Consider the following 20628-nt stretch of genomic DNA (forward strand, 5'->3'; position numbering starts at 1 on the left):
CAACGGCAGGCCTGTGTACACGCCTCTCCGTCTCTCTCTCTCTGTGTGTGGGTGTGTGCGCACGCGTGTGAACGAGAAGAAAGAGCACTATGAATGAACGGAACGATACGCAACAGAATTTTTTTTTTTTTTTTAAATCGCGAGTCTGATTGTGTGGCGATAGGAATCCATTGTGTGGTGTTCCCACATAAAATTGTTGAGAAAACTGATATAGAACTACTCATGTAGAAAGGCTTTACTGTAGTTGCAAGTTACCAGAAGATTCAGATTTGTATTTTAATGTGCAATGAACGTAAAATGTGGTTTCACACTGATCGTGAAAACATGGGTCATAAAACAGAAGAACTTGAAATGTATGCAATGTCACCTGAAGAAACAAAAAGGTAGCGGTAGGGGAAGAGGCAAGAAATTGTAAAATGGATGAATAAATAGTAGGCAAGTTATAGGATTTGACAAAACTAAACAGTATATTTTGTTTTTCTTCTAACTTTATCAAACGTGACTGGTTCATCTATAAAGGCGGGATGACTAATGTAAATACCGATTCATAAAATAGTGGACGTGATTGATGTCTTTGTGAAACTGGAACTAAAAAAAAAAAAAAAAAAGTCAGTTATACCCTCTAGGCCGAGGTCAGTATTCAAGGCCGAGGTCACGGTATTTCACCATACGGACCGACCTTAAGCTGGTAAATAATATTTATTTCTTTACCAAATTCTAACAGAAAATGAGGGCGCCCAAAAAGGAAACCCGAGCCGAGCCGCCATTTTGAATCCTCATTCATGGCTGAATGAGGTATGAGGCTGAAATGCAAATTGCTTCCTCCTCGGTATACAGGTGCACTTCCATGGCAGGGGAAAAAAAAAAACAAACATTTTGCCGCCTATGTAGTCCCCTATTTATACAAAATTGAGTCATTCAGGATTCAGCCATGTTTTTGCTCAGCGTTAGCAAGTTACATGTTTTTAGCTTTCTCCTGAAATTTTATTTCTTCTTCCTCAGGGTAGTAAAAGTCGTTTTCACTGTGAAGACCGTTATCGCTATCCATGCTGTAAAATTAATGCTATTCTCCTAAGAAATGCTCACAAATGTAAGATTTTTGATAAAAATCTTATAAATCTTATTTTAAAAAAAAAAGTTGACAATTTCTACTAGGTTTGTTGTTGTGAATGAGTGAGTCGCCAAAAGGTCTGTAACCGGGGTCCGTACCGTAGGATACGGACCCGTTCGCCAGCCAATCAGAGCGCAGGATTTGATGAAAACTGCACCGCAAAAAAATAAATTAATAATAAACATTATGTAAATACAACCCCGATTCCAAAAAAGTTGGGACAAAGTACAAATTGTAAATAAAAATGGAATGCAATAATTTACAAATCTCAAAAACTGATATTGTATTCACAATAGAACATAGACAACATATCAAATGTCGAAAGTGAGACATTTTGAAATTTCATGCCAAATATTGGCTCATTTGAAATTTCATGACGGCAACACATCTCAAAAAAGTTGGGACGGGGGCAATAAGAGGCTGGAAAAGTTAAAGATACAAAAAAGGAACAGCTGGAGGACCAAATTGCAACTCATTAGGTCAATTGGCAATAGGTCATTAACATGACTGGGTATAAAAAGAGCATCTTGGAGTGGCAGCGGCTCTCAGAAGTAAAGATGGGAAGAGGATCACCAATCCCCCTAATTCTGCACCGACAAATAGTGGAGCAATATCAGAAAGGAGTTCGACAGTGTAAAATTGCAAAGAGTTTGAACATATCATCATCTACAGTGCATAATATCATCAAAAGATTCAGAGAATCTGGAAGAATCTCTGTGCGTAAGGGTCAAGGCCGGAAAACCAGACTGGGTGCCCGTGATCTTCGGGCCCTTAGACGGCACTGCATCACATACAGGCATGCTTCTGTATTGGAAATCACAAAATGGGCTCAGGAATATTTCCAGAGAACATTATCTGTGAACACAATTCACCGTGCCATCCGCCGTTGCCAGCTAAAACTCTATAGTTCAAAGAAGAAGCCGTATCTAAACATGATCCAGAAGCGCAGACGTCTTCTCTGGGCCAAGGCTCATTTCAAAATGGACTGTGGCAAAGTGGAAAACTGTTCTGTGGTCAGACGAATCAAAATTTGAAGTTCTTTATGGAAATCAGGGACGCCGTGTCATTCGGACTAAAGAGGAGAAGGACGACCCAAGTTGTCATCAGCGCTCAGTTCAGAAGCCTGCATCTCTGATGGTATGGGGTTGTATTAGTGCGTGTGGCATGGGCAGCTTACACATCTGGAAAGACACCATCAATGCTGAAAGGTATATCCAGGTTCTACAGCAACATATGCTCCCATCCAGACGACGTCTCTTTCAGGGAAGACGTTGCATTTTCCAACATGACAATGCCAAACCACATACTGCATCAATTACAGCATCATGGCTGCGTAGAAGAAGGGCCCGGGTACTGAACTAGCCAGCCTGCAGTCCAGATCTTTCACCCATAGAAAACATTTGGCGCATCATAAAACGGAAGATACGACAAAAAAGACCTAAGACAGTTGAGCAACTAGAATCCTACATTAGACAAGAATGGGTTAACATTCCTATCCCTAAACTTGAGCAACTTGTCTCCTCAGTCCCCAGACGTTTACAGACTGTTGTAAAGAGAAAAGGGGATGTCTCACAGTGGTAAACATGGCCTTGTCCCAACTTTTTTGAGATGTGTTGTCATGAAATTTAAAATCACCTAATTTTTCTCTTTAAATGATACATTTTCTCAGTTTAAACATTTGATATGTCATCTATGTTCTATTCTGAATAAAATATGGAATTTTGAAACTTCCACATCATTGCATTCCGTTTTTATTTACAATTTGTACTTTGTCCCAACTTTTTTGGAATCGGGGTTGTAAATGTCACAAAAATGGTATTGCGGGACAACACTTGTTATACATGGGACAGAACAGCATATAAAAATCCAGAGCAAATATAAGAAAATACGTGACAATACCGTTCCGTCCCAGGTTATGGGAGATGCGTGGTGTTTTTTTACATCAGAAAAACCTATATCATTTTAACAGGACGTGTACACGTTTTATATCCACCGTACTTCATTTATGTAAGCAGATATCTTCTTTTGGCTGCTCCCGATTAGGGGTCGCCACAGCGGATCTTTCTATTGCTCCCTGGGCCATTATTAAAAAATGTTCCATTTCCGGTCCACCAGCCGGGTGAGTGCCGTTTGTGCGGGTGAATTTTTTTTTTTAACGCCGTTTTTTCGACATTTTTTTCGGGTTCATAAATCTAAAATCGAATTAGACATTTACGCATTCCCAGGGCTTTCCACTAAGGCTCATACTAGCCAGCCATGACAAATAAGGAGCCGACAATTCCCGTGTGAAATGGTGAGAGTGCTGCAGGGCGCGCATCGCAGGCTATGAGGCTCCGATGCTCTGAGCCTGTGTGTGTTTGAGAGAGAGCAGCCCCTCCCCTCTCTGCTCCCTGAGTGGAGCTCGTCGCCTTGGTAACGGTGCTCAGGTGCAGGGAAGAGACACAATATGACAAGCAAAGAGCGCTTTTTCTCAGAGTTCCCTCTCCTCGAACAACGCTGATTTACACAGAAACAAAAGGAGCTATTCACAAAATTCTTTCACACTGAGCGCTACAAGGCTCTCATGAACACATTGATGTAATTTTTTTGTCCCTAGTGTAAAAAATATGGCCACTAGAGCGAGTTAAAAACAAGTGACTTTCCTGATTTTGCAGTCAGAGCGCAGCCAGGTTTATAATGGGAGTGAATGGGGCAGCGCAGCTGTCCTCTCCTTACTTTCAGGCTTCTCATTCAAAAACTGTAAATCCTATCGTTCAGGTAGACACATTGTGTGAATCAGGACAAGTGTGACTACTACTTTTGAGAAAATTATGTCTGTAGAGTAAAATTTGTGGCTGAAAACACAGTTTAAATGAGAAAGTTTGAGCTACTTTTTGAAGATCTCTACACTCTAACTTAACGAGCTCCACTGGTGTGTAACGCAATAGACACCCATTATAAAGTCTGAATTTCTCCAGAATTGATCATGGTGTTTGATCTGTGACTGATCAAAAAGTATAGAACCTAGCAAAAAAGTTGAATGCCAGATCCACACAGGAGAAGTTTTTCTAAGTTTTAAAGTTTGAATCATGTCTCTAGGTGAAAGCATGCCAAAGCAGCAGATGTTTGAAAAACATTGAAAATGTGCGATTTTTTCAATTAATTCCATAGAAAATGAATGGGAAATTGTGTGATTTTTTTCACGACCATGTCGCGAAAAAAATCGTAGAATGCTGAACAAAGTAATAGCATAGAGAGTCTGATCGAACCGCACGTTTTGATGTATTGTTTATGTGCGATGTACGGTTATTGGGTTATTCGAAATCGAAATTTGTACAGAAGATGAAAAACGGAAGAACAAGAGTTTGCTGTGCTTTGCTCCCTATATGGGAGTCAATAGTTTGCAATGCATAGCACTGCATCACTAATAATAAACTCCTGTGCACGCAGTTCCCAGGATTAAATGTATTTTCCACAGACCATTTATTTATTCACTTTACTCAAATACAAAGTAAAATGGCAGTAAACCATCTTTCTTTTCTTGCGTATTGCATCATGAGGCGTTCCTGGCTTGTAAATCTCTTATTTTCGGTGCATGATACATTCACGCAGCTGAGCATGCTATGAATTAACAACGACAACGGTCTGCAGTGGGGCTACACAATCAAACACTCGGTGAACATTTCTCCATTTGTGGATGAAAATACACTCCAGCGACTCAGTTTGGTTTCATATACAACCAACGGTGTCTTTTGATGCCAGCACGTAATTGAACGAGAGAAGACTGGTTTACCAGAGACAAAATAAGCGTCATCTCTGCTTCTGTTCCCTCCGTTGTCGCCTCCGACGGCCCCGACACACTACTGCCTCCGCCGAGTGCACGCACACACCGCATGTCGGGGCCACGGATGAGTTACTCTCCCTTGATCAACGAAGTCGGCAGGGAATTTGTGGTTATCAGTACAAACAGCACGAATCACAACTTGAATGAGTGCGGTTCAGTTTGACATTGTCAGTCCGTTAGATAAACATTTTATTAAAATCGAAAATTAATACTTAGAGCCTGTGGGCTACAAAAATAGTCATTAAAGTAGCCGGCTGGACTTGTGTAGTCGGCTGTGTGGCCGCAGCCGGTGCTTGTGGAAAGCCCTGTCGAATCAGCTCTGCGCATGCGCCGTGTGGCACAAAAAAATGGCAGCCACAATGAAGGAAGGAGATCCGGAGTTTTCAACCATTTGCTTAAGTGTGAAATCGCAAAATGGTATTCTAGCGAACAACAAAATAGTAAAGATTCAGAAAAACAAATCATTCAGTGATCATTTTAATAGTGTAATTTAATCCGAACTAGGCCTAACGCTCGATTTAGAACTACAAAAAGTCCGTGTGTCGGACATTTTAAGTACCTTTGTAAAAGTCTTGCAAATGTTGCAGTCAGCATTTAAAATGCTAACTTAAAGTTTTTGTACAAGTTTCAGTTGATTAAACCATCATTTTATTAAATGTGTCTGCTTTTGTAATAAAGTACTGAAAGAAAAAGCAAACAGCATTGCGATTTCTTATCCATCCAATAAATAAATAAATAAATAAATAAAATCCCTCCCGAAAATTTTTTTGCTCACCCGGTGGACAGGAAACGGATTTTTTTTAAGGATGGCCCTGTCTTCCGCATCCTTCTCTACCACACCTGCCACTTTCATGTCCTCTCTCACCACATCCATGCATCTCCTCTTTGGCCTTCCTCGTTTTCGTGTGCCTGGCAGCTCCATCCTCAACATTCTCCTTCCAACATGCTCTGCATCTCTTCTCAGGATGTGCCCGTACCATCTCAGTCTGGGCTCACGCTAGCCGCTCGCACGTCCGCAAATTGCGAAGTTTTATTCCAATTTGCGAAAAGAAAATCTGTATTCGCATTTTATGCGAAAATCATTTAAAGTTTAAGCAAAATCCATCAAACAATTGCGATTTCTCAAGATGAACAGTACCTTTCATGTCCATCTTCGAGGTTTTGATTTATAACCAACGCCCCCGAGTTTCGAAGCTTCTTACTGGTTGATCGCAAATTACGTCTTCCAATAGCAGCGCATAGACAAACAGACGCCGCCTTCTGCGTAGAATCATACGTCATCCTTGCCGCCATATTGGATGTGGCAAAGTGGAGATTCTTCAGCCGTCTCTGGTATAGCGTCTAGACAGTAGCCGAGAATAAAGATGCCTCATTCATGTGCTGCGTTTAACTGTACCAACAGGTTTACCATCCAAACGAGATCACATGGGATTACCTTTCACAGGTGAGACTGGAAAAATACTTTTCAATACTGTTCCTTCAGTCTTCAGTTTCCCAGCTCATCTCCACCAGGTAGGTGTAGAGTTATAAGCAGTGAGAATTAGATAATACACTGCCACACTATGATGAACGTTTTTGAACGTATGATGAATGTTTTTAACCTTTCTGAACGTGAAGGAATCAGTGATGCATTTTGTTTTGGTATGATGTTAGAACCTGGCCGAACTCAGTTTGGTGGTCATTCAGAATATTGACGGATATTTCGCACACTTTATAACCATCACATTAAAAGTTATACATGTTTTGATGCCTGTTTGTTTCCCAAATATATACGTGTGTGTCTTAATGGGTGAATAAAAGGCATCGAGTTAAATATTATTGTAGAAAGGGGCTTTATGAAGTTCAGGCCATTTACTTGCATTGGTTTATGGGGAAGATTTGCCACATCCAATATGGTGGACACTCTGACGTATCCCAGCAACGGGCCACCAGCTCAATGCGGCGTCTATGTTTATATGTCTATGTAGCATCGGACCTTACATATAAAATCATCAATTTCCGAGTTGCGCTGGTAATGTCGGCAATTCTCGCTCATTAGTGAACAAGATTATAGCGAGGTTTGTTTAAAATAAATTATCTGACTTTACGTATGACAAAAAAAAAAAAAAAAAAAAAAAAAAAAAAAAAACTTATCTAAAAAGTGAGAACTTTAGAATGTTCTGTTAGCTTTCTCAGTTAGGGATAAAAACACGATATAACCATTCTAAAGACGTATTTTCTACATAATATCAACCCTGACAGAACTTTGGAAGAACTTGCAGATGAACCAGGATATATCGACCAAGTGCACCTTGTTTTCAGAGCGTTTTGACGCACATAGTTCAAAGTTTTGACTGCAAGCGTTTCATTTGAGAAATTAATGGTGAATATCATTATATTTGGGTTATGAGATTAATTTATAAGAAACAACCATTGATTTGAACTCCGAGCTCCCTTCATCCTACCCATAAAGACGCCCCCTCCCCCTAAACACACACACAGATCCCAATTATACACACAGACACACACACACACACACACACACCTCAATAATGAAAACACACACGCGCGAGGCAATACCAGTGGTTGAGATGTTAAAATAGAATTTTGAAAAAAATAAAATAAATAAAATTTAGCAAGGACAGCCACTGATATTGGTCAAGTCAGACACTGATGTTGGCCAGGCCAACTTGACCAGTTCAAATTTAAACATGACCCATAGGTGTGATAAATCCCTGATAGAGTTGGAAGCCACTCACCATGCAGTTACGTTACACAGCCAGTCAGCATACTACAGAGGGTGACTAAGGGCTAAAAGGTGCATAGATAGCAAACAATGCGAGGCACATCACACCAGATGTTAGATATAATTATAATGAAAAATATGGACTCCGTAAGCCAGATTAAGCGGGTTAAATTAAAACACACAATTTCATTACATATATACAGTTGATGAAATGATCAAAATAAGAGGATTCAAGAATAAGCAAGCATGCTATGAACATAAATCAAGAACATGGAAAAACAAAGGCAGGAAACAAGCTTGCAAACACTATTGAAACAAACTACAATAATTCATTTTTTAGTATTATGTCAGTGCAAGAAATATTTAGAAGTATAACATATCTTGCTAAAAAAATTACTTTGCTAAAAAGAAAATTGTTCTTTTAGCATTTCTTGCTAAGCGAAATTGCGAAAAATTTGAGTCTTTAGCACTTTTCGCTAAAACAATTTGGGTCCTACAGTGAGCACAGTCAGTCTCATCTCTCTTAGCTTAATTCTCAAGCTCTCCACATGTGCTGTCCCTCTGATGTGCTCGTTCCTTATCCTGTCCAACCTTGTCACTCCCATCGCAAACCTTAACATCCTCAACTCGGCCACCTCCAACTTTGCCTCCTGTCTCTTCGTTAAGGGTACGGTCTCCAATCCATACATCACAGCTGGTCTCACTACTGTCTTATACATCTTACCTTTCACTTTTGCTGGGACTTTCCTCTCACAAATGACTCCCGAAATCCTTCTCCAACTGCTCCACCCTGCCTGCACTCTCTTTCTCACCTCACTATCACAGCCCCCATTTTCCTGCACAGTTGACCCCAGGTACTTGAATTCACCAACTTTCTTTACGTCTACTCCTTGCATCTTCACTCCACTCTCACCCCCATTCTCATTGATGCACATGTATTCTGTTTTGCTACTGCTCACCTTCATTCATCTTCGTTCCAATGCATACCTCCATCTCTCCAAACCCAACTCAACCTCCTTTCTACTTTCACCACATATCACAATATCGTCAAACAATATTATGTAAGCAGATATATTTGAGATTTTGTACTAAACATTAGTCTATGTAAAAAATTAAAAAAAAAAAAAAAAAAAAATTGTTAATACCACATACTGATTTTTTTTTAAATATAAATAAATCTGGATGTCGATAACTGCAGACAAAGGCGTCGATAACTGTGGACAAAGGTGTCACGTGATCTGATACACAAAGTAATCAGGAATCAACTTTTTTTTTTCCCCAGTGGAAGTTTGAGTAATTATTCATGCATTATCGACATATTGGGGGGGGGGGGGGGGGGGGGAGCCTTCTACTTTTGCAATGGCCAAAAGATCGTTCAGGTGTCGATAATTGTGGCTGCCGCTCTAATACAGTATTAGCATGGCATGGTTTGTCTACTAGTGCATCTCAAAAAAATAGAACATTGTGAAAAAGTTCAGTATTTTCCATCAGTTATTTAAGAAAGTGAAAATGTTATATTATAAACTCATTACACAAACTAAAATGTCTCAAGCATTTTTCTATTTTAATCAGTATGGCATACAGTACAAAAACAAAAAAAACCATCTCAAAATATTAGAATATTTCATTTCGAGTTTGAGTAAAACAGTATGAACACAGTGCATCTCTTGGTCTAGTTCAGTACACATAACCACAATCATGGGGAAGACTGCTGACTTGACTGTTGTCCAGAAGATGGTCACTGATGCCCGCCACAAGGAGGGTAAGCCACAAAAGGTCATTGCTGAAAAGGGTGGCTGGAAAAGGTGCACAAGCAACAGGGATGGCCACAGTCTTGAGAGGATTGCCAAAAGTTGATTCAAGAACTTGGGAGAGCTTCACAAGGAGTGGACTGAGGCTGGTGTCAGTGTATCAAGACCCATCACAAACAGACATCTTCAAGAAAGGGGATACAACTTTCGTATTCGTATCAAGCTACTCCTGAGACAGAGACAATGTCAGAAGTGTCTTATCTGGGCTAAGGAGAGAAAGAAATGGACTGTTGCTCAGTGGTCCAAAGTCCTCTTTTCAGATGAAAGTACATTTTGCATTTAATTTGGAAATCACGGTCCTAGAGTCTGGAGGAAGAGTGGAGAGGCACAGAATCCAAGGTGTTTGAAGCCCAGTGTGAAGTTTCCACAGTCTGATGATTTGGGGTGCCATGTCATCTGCTGGTGTTGGTCCACTGTATTTTATCAAGTCCAAAGTCAACACAGCCATCTACCAGGAGATTTTAGAGCACTTCATGCTTCCATCTGCTGACAAGCTTTTTGGATATGCTGATTTCCTTTTCCAGCAGGACTTGGCACCTACCCACAGTGCCAAAACTACTACCAAATGGTTTGCTGACCATGATATTATTGTTTGATTGGCCAGCCAACTTGCCTGACCTGAACCCCATAGAGAATCTATGGGGTATTGTCAAGAGGAAGATGAGAAACACCCGACCCAAAAATACAGATACGCTGAAGGCCACTATCAAAGCAACCTGGGCTTCAATAACACCTCAGCAGTGCCACAGACTGATCACCTCCATGCCACACCACACTGATACAGTAATTCATGGTAAAGGAGCCCCAACCAAGTATTGAGTGTATAAATGAATATACTTTTCAGAAGTTGGACATTTCTGTATTGTAAATCCTTTTTTTGATTGATCTTAAGGAATATTCTAATAATTTGAGATACTGGATTTCTGATTTTCATGAGCTATAAGCCATAATCATCAAAATTAAAACAAAAAAGGCTTTAAATAGCTCACATTACATGTAATTAATATAGAATATATGAAAGCTTACCTTTTTGAATTAAAATTATGAAAAAAAAGGAACTTTTTCATGGTATTCTAATTTTTTGAGATGCACTCGTATATACTACGACAGCAGCTCTAGAAGCGATTTCAACACCTATATTACATGGAACTGAAATACTATTATTTAAAAAAAAAAAAAAAAAGTATAAAAACATGTCCGCTAAGTTACGGTTCAGGGTTTTGGACAAAAGCGGGAGATTTATTATTTCATAGGTATTATTTCATTTAACTAACCCCCTACTTTCATAGAAGAGATGTTTTAGAGATTTGTAACCTGATTTACACTACCGTTCAAAAGTTTGGGGTCACCCAGACAATTTTGTGTTTTCCATGAAAAGTCACACTTTTATTTACCACCATAAGTTGTAAAATGAATAGAAAATATAGTCGAGACATTTTTCTGGCCATTTTGAGCATTTAATCGACCCCACAAATGTGATGCTCCAGAAACTCAATCTGCTCAAAGGAAGGTCAGTTTTATAGCTTCTCTAAAGAGCTCAACTGTTTTCAGCTGTGCTAACATGATTGTACAAGGGTTTTCTAATCATCCATTAGCCTTCTGAGGCAATGAGCAACACATTGTACCATTAGAACACTGGAGTGATAGTTGCTGGAAATGGGCCTCTATACACCTATGGAGATATTGCACCAAAAACCAGACATTTGCAGCTAGAATAGTCATTTACCACATTAGCAATGTATAGAGTAGATTTCTGATTAGTTTAAAGTGATCTTCATTGAAAAGAACAGTGCTTTTCTTTCAAAAATAAGGACATTTCAAAGTGACCCCAAACTTTTGAACGGTAGTGTATAATACAATATTTGGATACATTACACAAAAACAACGTCATGACAATTAAAGCTGGTTTAGAAGCAGCCCTGTATTAGACTAATAACACCAACACTGACAAGCTCATATGAAACCTAACTTCCTAGCTGGCTCGGGACATAACGACTAATATACCAACCCAAATATATATTTAAAAAAAAAATCATACCTTTTTTTTTTTTACATAAATAGTCACTTAGTCATAAAATAACACCGTGTGGTGCTTTTGTAATGACACTTGTAAAGTTAAACGGTACTAAAAGGATAAAGTAGCTAACATTACCCCAGCACATTTCCCTTATTGTTAGACATCTCGCAACTAAATGCCTTAATGATGGTTAGTTAGATATATATTTTATATATATATTTTTTAAAATGTTTAAATAGAAACCAATACGTACCAAAACACATTCCACGCAGTGTAGAGCTACTCTTCTTCGTCGCCTTCTTCCTCTTCTTGGCGTTTTAGGGCGGCTGGCAAACAGCGCTATGGCGCATTACCGCCACCACCTGGTGTGGAGTATCGCTCGGGATACTCACCACTTCGTCTTCTTTTATATTGTTTTATGGCGGTTGGCAAACAGCTTTTAGGTGCATTATCGCCACCTTCTGGATTGGAGTGTGAACCAGAACGTTTCGAGAGATAGATTCTTTATTGTCACTGCACATTACTAAACAATAAAACACTGTTTGAGGGCTCAGATCACAGCAGCATATCTCATCTCATCTCATCTCATCTCATTATCTCTAGCCGCTTTATCCTGTCCTACAGGGTCGCAGGCAAGCTGGAGCCTATCCCAGCTGACTACGGGCGAAAGGCGGGGTACACCCTGGACAAGTCGCCAGGTCATCACAGGGCTGACACATAGACACAGACAACCATTCACACTCACATTCACACCTACGGTCAATTTAGAGTCACCAGTTAACCTAACCTGCATGTCTTTGGACTGTGGGGGAAACCGGAGCACCCGGAGGAAACCCACGCGGACACGGGAAGAACATGCAAACTCCGCACAGAAAGGCTCTCGCTGGCCACGGGGCTCGAACCCGGACCTTCTTGCTGTGAGGCGACAGCGCTAACCACTACACCACTGTGCCGCCCCAGCAGCATATCAATAAAATAAATAACCTTTTAAAAAGCAGTATATTGGCATATAATCAGCAGTACGTAATTAGTATAGGTAATCGTATGGGATCGTAATTAGTATAGGTAATCGTAATTAGTATAGGTAATCGTAAATCGTAATTTTACGAGGAACCATGCGATGAGGTGTTTATAATATACAGGGCCAAATTCATACTTCAGAAGCCATTCAAGTTCACAACATTTGTCATTCACGTTTTCTGAACCAATCAGGGCGCGAGACTATCTCGCACGTTTGAATCAGTTTCTAAAGCGTCTTTCATCATGACAAAAAAAAAACTGTGATAGCACCTTGTCTAACTCACAGCATTCATATGCCACTAGAGAGTCATTTATTTGTCTTTCTGCGGCCCATTTCTTAAATACAGAAAGCCAAAAATTCGTACTTTTTTTGGGTATTTTCATTTTCGCTTTTAGCATTCAACTGGCTTATCATTTCTTCGTCAAATATAGCGAAACACGGCATTGCTGAGTCAGCGGAGTCAGCCATTTTGTTGACACAATTTGCTAATTTTTGTAACCGTAACCAAGCAACGAACTAGCCAATAGCATTTCAGAAATATGGCCCCGTGTTAGGGAAAAAAGCCCTCCTTGATTGACCAATCAGAATTGAGTAATTTGGCCCTATGTGTTCTAATACAATGTAACCAAACACAGTAAGGTGCAGAGTGTGAGTCCAAGTCCGGATCAGGCCTCCAGCAGAGCTTTTACAGCCCTGGAAGAAGCTATTTTGGTGTCGTGCTGTTTGTGACTTTATGACCCTTAGCCTGCCAGAGGGAAAGGTGTCAAAAAGAAGAAGAAGAAACCTTTATTTGTCTTCAAGCACAGTGAAATTCATCCTCTGCATTTAACCCATCTGAAACAGTGAACACATACACACACAGCAGTGGGCAGCCACACCAGAGCACCCAGGGAGCAGTCAGGGGTTCGGTACCTTGCTCAAGGGCACCTCAGCCCAAGGCTGCCCCACATCAACCTAACTGCATGTCTTTGGATTGTGGGGGAAACCAGAGCACCCGGAGGAAACCCACGCAGACACAGGGAGAACATGCAAACTCCACACAGAAAGGCTGGGTTCGAACCCAGAACCTTCTTGCTGTGAGGCAACCGTGCTAACCACTACACCACCGTCTGGGGTGAGTGCAGTCAGACCTAATCTTTGTGGCTCTGTTTCTCAGCCTGGCAGAGTAAATCTGTTCCAGGTATTGGAGAGGGGTACCAATGATTTTAGATGCAGTCAAAGTCCCCAACTTCATTACTTAAATCAAAGTCCAGATCCCACTGGTCAAATGTTACTCCGATACAAATGAAAGTTGTCCAGTCAAATTTTTACTTAAGTTAAAGTACTTGCTTTTAAAAATACTTAAGTATTAAAAGTACATTTTCTGTCAACACATTGTTGTATTATTGCCACAACGCTGACAAAACCTAATACTGTTACCAAAGACAGAAATGTGAATTCACAAAATGAACACATGCTGTGTCATCATGGTGGTTTAACGTTAAGCTAGCTAGCTCCACCTGACATGCTAGCAAACTCTTTTCAAACTCCAAATCATGTTGGGTAGCTAACGTGACGAGAAAAGAAAGATTTCTACATTGTTTATTTGGCAAGATTATGCTAAAACATATTTCTGAAAGGACTTCAGATAAGGTAATGTTATTGATGTTAGCGTAACTCATTTTTTACATGCTAACTAGTTGTGTCCAAGTTAACTAGCTATGTGTCAACGTTAGCCATGGACAAGGCTACAGCAGCTTGCCAGGCAAATCCAGAGAAAGTCATTTGACTAACCAGACTGCATAGCTATTGCAACATTTTCACTAGCTCTAAAAGCACAGACAACTTTGTTGCAAGCTTTCTCTTGGAATAAAATGTTTATATACCTCAATATGCTTCAGCAGGTTGGACGGCGAGTTTTTGTAGGCCGTGATGTGGTTTGTTTTCAGCAAACAAAGCAAACATTTAAAACAAAACGAATCTTTATTCCTTTCAGAAAACTGAAACATGGGTTCTAGTATGTCCAGTCTCGCATGGTTTACATGTCTTGCAGAGATTCGCGCTCCATAGTATTCCGTTAAATATAGTCAGGTGGGAATACACAATCTGTTACTTTTCTGTATGAATGAAGACAGCAGCGGCTACAATTATCGACACCTTAATAATCTTTTGGCCGTTGCAAAAGTAGATAAGACTTTCAATAGGTGAATTGTGCATGAATATTTACTCAAACTTCCACCGGGAAAAATGAGTTGATTCCCAATTACTTAGCATATCAGATTACGTGACACCGTTCCACAATTATCGACACCTTTGTCCACAGTTATCGACACCGTTCCACAATTATCGACATCCAAATGGTTATTCGTAAAAAATAATCGGTATGTGGTATTAAGTTAACAAAACATAGTTTTTATTTAAAATGTGTTTTACATAGACTTATATTGAGTACAAAATATCTTATCTCATTATCTCTAGCCACTTTATCCTGTTCTACAGGGTCGCAGGCAAGCTGGAGCCTATCCCAGCTGACTATGGGAGAAGGGCGGGGTACACCCTGGACAAGTCGCCAGGTCATCACAGGGCTGACACAGACAACCATTCACACTCACACCTATGGTCAATTTAGAGTCGCCAGTTAACCTAACCTGCATGTCTTTGGACTGTGGGGGAAACCCACGCGGACATGGGGAGAACATGCAAACTCCGCACAGAAAGGCCCTCGTCAGCCACGGGGCTCGAACCCGGACCTTCTTGCTGTGAGGCGACAGCGCTAACCACTACACCACCGTGCTGCCAGTACAAAATATCTCATTCTCATTATCTCTAGCCGCTTTATCCTTCTACAGGGTCGCAGGCAAGCTGGAGCCTATCCCAGCTGACTACGGGCGAAAGGAGGGGTACACCCTGGACAAGTCGCCAGGTCATCATAGGGCTGACACATAGACACAAACAACCATTCACACTCACATTCACACCTACAGTCAATTTAGAGTGACCAGTTAACCTAACCTGCATGTCTTTGGACTGTGGGGGAAACCGGAGCACCCGGAGGAAACCCACGCGGACACGGGGAGAACATGCAAACTCCGCACAGAAAGGCCCTCGCTGGCCACGGGGCTCGAACCCGGACCTTCTTGCTGTGAGGCGACAGCGCTAACCACTACACCACCGTGCCGCCAGTACAAAATATATTTTATATAAATATATCAATGTCAGTGCTTATGTAAATGAGGAAGTAATTCTAATGTTTGTACACAAATGAACTGATAATGTTGAACCTGTGTCAGAAAATCTTTTTGTTCCACTTTCTACCCACTTTCGAAGTATTTTTGTAGGTCACAATTTGTTAATCATTCGTTGTTGTTTGTGTTAATTTCTAGTTTTGTAGTTTACCAATAAATGTCAACGGGCAATTGACATTGGAACCACATGAAAATCCAGGTCAAAGGTCGCATGTCATTCCTTGAACCACAATATAAAATGTCAACTGATATTGTAATATGTGGTAGATATTTACAACAAACTGAAAAAAAAAATCTGAATGGAATAGAAAAATTTGAATATTTCAAGCAGTCATTTTTTTATATGCTAGGAATTTAATTCTGCTCTAATTCTATTTATTGCAATAGGATTCCAAATACTCTATAAACATTCCATTCTGTTATGAATCAGAAAAAAATATATAAATCACAGCACTTTTATTTTTTTTAAAGTACTTCATCTACAGTGGTGCTTGAAAGTTTGTGAACCCTTTAGAATTTTCTATATTTCTGCATAAATATGATGTAAAACATCATCAGATTTTCACACAAGTCCTAAAAGTAGATAAAGAGAACCCAGTTAAACAAATGAGACAAAAAATATTGTACTTGGTCATTTATTTATTGAAGAAAATGATCCAATATTGCATATCTGTGAGTGGCAAAAGTATGTGAACCTTTGCTTTCAGTATCTGGTGTGAGCCCCTTGTGCAGCAATAACTGCAACTAAACGTTTGCAGTAACTGTTGATCAGTCCTGCACACCAGCTTGGAGGAATTTTAGCCCGTTTCTCCATACAGAACAGCTTCAACTCTGGGATCTTGGTGGGTTTCCTCACATGAACTGCTTGCTTCAGGTCCTTCCACAACATTTCGAATGGATTAAGATCAGGGCTTTGACTTGGCCATTCCAAAACATTAACTTTATTCTTCTTTAACCATTCTTTGGTAGAACGACTTGTGTGCTTAGGGTTGTTGTCTTGCTGCATGAACCATCTTTTTTTGAGATTCAGTTCATGGACAGATGTCCTGACATTTTCCTTGAGAATTCGCTGGTATAATTCAGAATTCATTGTTCCATAAACGATGGCAAGTCGTCCTGGACCAGATGCAGCAAAACAAGTCCAAACCGTGATACTACCACCACCATGTTTCACAGATGGGATAAGGTTCTTATGCTGGAATGCAGTGTTTTCCTTTCTCCAAACATAACACTTCTCATTTAAACCAAATATTTTATTTTCGTCTCATCCATCCACAAAACATTTTTCCAATAGCCTTCTGGATTGTCCACGTGATCTTTAGCAAACTGCAGACGAGCAGCAATATTCTTTTTGGAGAGCAGTGGCTTTCTCCTTGCAACCCTGCCATGCACACCATTGTTGTTCAGTGTTCTCCTGATGGTGGACTCATGAACATTAACATTAGCCAATGTGAGAGGGGCCTTCAGTTGCTTAGAAGTTACCCTGGGGTCCTTTATGAACTCGGCGACTATTAGATGCCTTGCTCTTGGAGTGATCTTTGTTGGTCGACCACTCCTGAGGAGGGTAAAAATGGTCCTGAATTTCCTCCATTTGTACACAATCTGTCTGACTGTGGATTGGTGGAGTCCAAACTCTTTAGAGATAGTTTTTTTCACCTTTTCCAGCCTGATGAGCATCAACAATGCTTTTTCTGAGGTCCTCAGAAATCTCCTTTGTTCGTGCCATGATACACTTCCACAACCATGTGTTGTGAAGATCAGACTTTGATAGATCCCTGTTCTTTAAATAAAACAGGGTGCCCACTCACACCTGATTGTCATCCCGTTGATTGAAAACACCTGACTCTAATTTCACCTTCAAATTAACTGTTAATATTAGAGGTTCACATACTTTTGCCACTCACAGATATGTAATATTGGATCATTTTCCTCAATAAATAAGTGGCCAAGTATAATATTTTTGTCTCATTTGTTTAACTGGGTTCTCTTTATCTACTTTTAGGACTTGTGTGAAAATCTGTTGATGTTTTAGGTCATATTTATGCAGAAATATAGAAAATTCTAAAGGGTTCACAAACTTTCAAGCACCACTGTACTTCATCAATGTTACACAAAGATCGATCCATAACAGCTGTAAATGTCACTTAATTCCACAGGGTGTCGATAATGGTGGACACCGATGAAAGTGATCACTATTATCGACACCTCACGTGACTTCTCAAACGCATGTTTAGATACAAAATGGCAACTGTCAAATTAAAGAGTAAGAAACAAAGTAGGTTTCGACAAGGAGATCATGAAATATCAGTGAATTTGATCAATAAAAACGTCAGTGATCTTTCCACCATGTTTACCTGCGATGATAACATCCAGGTTTTCCTCAAATTGCTGATCATGTGAAAAAAATTCCATCTCTGGTAACAAGGTGTGTCATCAGACGACAAGATCAAAGGGTGAGGGGGGTCTTCCGGTTGATTAATTAACCAATAATAACTGTTGTAACTGAAACTCACCTTTGTAAAATTGTTTTTTATTGGTGAATCTGAAAAGGTTCGATAATTATGGACTGTCTATAATTGTAGCCATTGCGCTAGTTGTTATTGTTATCCATGTATTGTTTTTACCTCATACAGTAATGGATTTCATATGTGAAAGGGCTATAGATACAAATAGTTGGACAGGCAGCGGACCCAGCACTTGTTCAATCATCAGATAACTCCTTTAAAACATACTGGGAGATATATCAAGGTAAGTTGAGCTTGTAAAACTAACAAAACATTTTCCTCAAAATAATTTGTGGAGGTGTAAGTTGAAACATGAGCTGTGAAATGGAAGCTTTTTATCTGTTCCATTTACCAACATGGGAATGAGAATGAGTTGTGTGGAAAAAAATTGTACTGCAGCCAGCCACTAGAGGGCGTCAGAAACATTTTGGCTTCACTTTGGAATTGCTCCTATGACATCCTCCGACATACAGTATACAGTAATTGGTTACACCACTGTCTTTTTTTACATTATTAAAAAAAACACAGTTCTTGCTTGCTAAGAGCTGCCACTTTCAGAAGCATTGCTCAGCATCTCATCTCATTCATTATCTCTAGCCGCTTTATCCTGTTCTACCGGGTCGCAGGCAAGCTGGAGCCTATCCCAGCTGACTACGGGCGAAAGGCAGGGTACACCCTGGACAAGTCACCAGGTCATCACAGGGCTGACACATAGACACAGACAACCATTCACACTCACAGTCAATTTAGAGTCACCAGTTAACCTAACCTGCATGTCTTTGGACTGTGGGGGAAACCGGAGCACCCGGAGGAAACCCACGCGGACACGGGGAGAACATGCAAACTCCGCACAGAAAGGCCCTCATCGGCCACGGGACTCGAACCCGGACCTTCTTGCTGTGAGGCGACAGCGCTAACCACTACACCACCGTGCGGCCCCTTGCTCAGCATCTATTACACACAAATATGAATTCACAACAACACTGTCTACAATGTTGACATTTGCAGCATCAAAGACATTGATTATAAAAGTACATGTAAAGCAGGGCCACATCAGCATTTTTGTAAGCTATTCAGCTGTATGTACAGTGGTGCTTGAAAGTTTGTGAACCCTTTAGAATTTTCTATATTTCTGCATAAATATGACCTAAAACATCAACAGATTTTCACACAAGTCCTAAAAGTAGATAAAGAGAACCCAGTTAAACAAATGAGACAAAAATATTATACTTGGCCACTTATTTATTGAGGAAAATGATCCAATATTACATATCTGTGAGTGGCAAAAGTATCTCATCTCATCTCATTATCTCTAGCCGCTTCATCCTTCCACAGGGTCACAGGCAAGCTGGAGCCTCTCCCAGCTGACTACGGGCGAAAGGCGGGGTACACCCTGGACAAGTCGCCAGGTCATCACAGGGCTGGCACATAGACACAGACAACCATTCACACTCACATTCACACCTACGGTCAATTTAGAGTCACCAGTTAACCTAACCTGCATGTCTTTGGACTGTGGGGAAAACCGGAGCACCCGGAGGAAACCCACGCGGACACGGGGAGAACATGCAAACTCCACACAGAAAGGCCCTCGCCGGCCCCGGGGCTCGAACCCAGGACCTTCTTGCTGTGAGGCGACAGCGCTAACCACTACACCACCTGGCAAAAGTATGTGAACCTCTAATATTAGCAGTTAATTTGAAGGTGAAATTAGAGTCAGGTGTTTTCAATCAACGGGATGACAATCAGGTGTGAGTGGGCACCCTGTTTTATTTAAAGAACAGGGATCTATCAAAGTCTGATCTTCACAACACATGGTTGTGGAAGTGTATCATGGCACGAACAAAGGAGATTTCTGAGGACCTCAGAAAAAGCATTGTTGATGCTCATCAGGCTGGAAAAGGTTACAAAACCATCTCTAAAGAGTTTGGACTCCACCAATCCACAGTCAGACAGATTGTGTACAAATGGAGGAAATTCAAGACCATTGTTACCCTCCCCAGGAGTGGTCGACCAACAAAGATCACTCCAAGAGCAAGGCATCTAATAGTCGCCGAGTTCATAAAGGACCCCAGGGTAACTTCTAAGCAACTGAAGGCCCCTCTCACATTGGCTAATGTTAATGTTCATGAGTCCACCATCAGGAGAACACTGAACAACAATGGTGTGCATGGCAGGGTTGCAAGGAGAAAGCCACTGCTCTCCAAAAAGAATATTACTGCTCGTCTGCAGTTTGCTAAAGATCACGTGGACAATCCAGAAGGCTATTGGAAAAATGTTTTGTGGATGGATGAGACGAAAATAAAATATTTGGTTTAAATGAGAAGTGTTATGTTTGGAGAAAGGATAACACTGCATTCCAGCATAAGAACCTTATCCCATCTGTGAAACA

General features: G+C 40.5%; 1 protein-coding gene across 1 annotated transcript in view; it reads right to left on the bottom strand.

Moving 5' to 3' along the window:
* Positions 1-11836, bottom strand: part of med7 (mediator complex subunit 7) — a 38736-nt gene extending 26900 nt beyond the window's left edge. Inside the window, exon 1 of the mRNA XM_060926911.1 lies at positions 11741-11836. The gene's annotated coding sequence lies outside the window, so the exon portion shown is untranslated. The remainder of the gene's footprint in view (positions 1-11740) is intronic.
* Between the last annotated feature and the right edge of the window lie 8792 nt (positions 11837-20628).

The sequence above is a fragment of the Neoarius graeffei genome, chromosome 8 (assembly GCF_027579695.1).
Source record: "Neoarius graeffei isolate fNeoGra1 chromosome 8, fNeoGra1.pri, whole genome shotgun sequence".
NCBI lineage: Eukaryota > Metazoa > Chordata > Actinopteri > Siluriformes > Ariidae > Neoarius > Neoarius graeffei.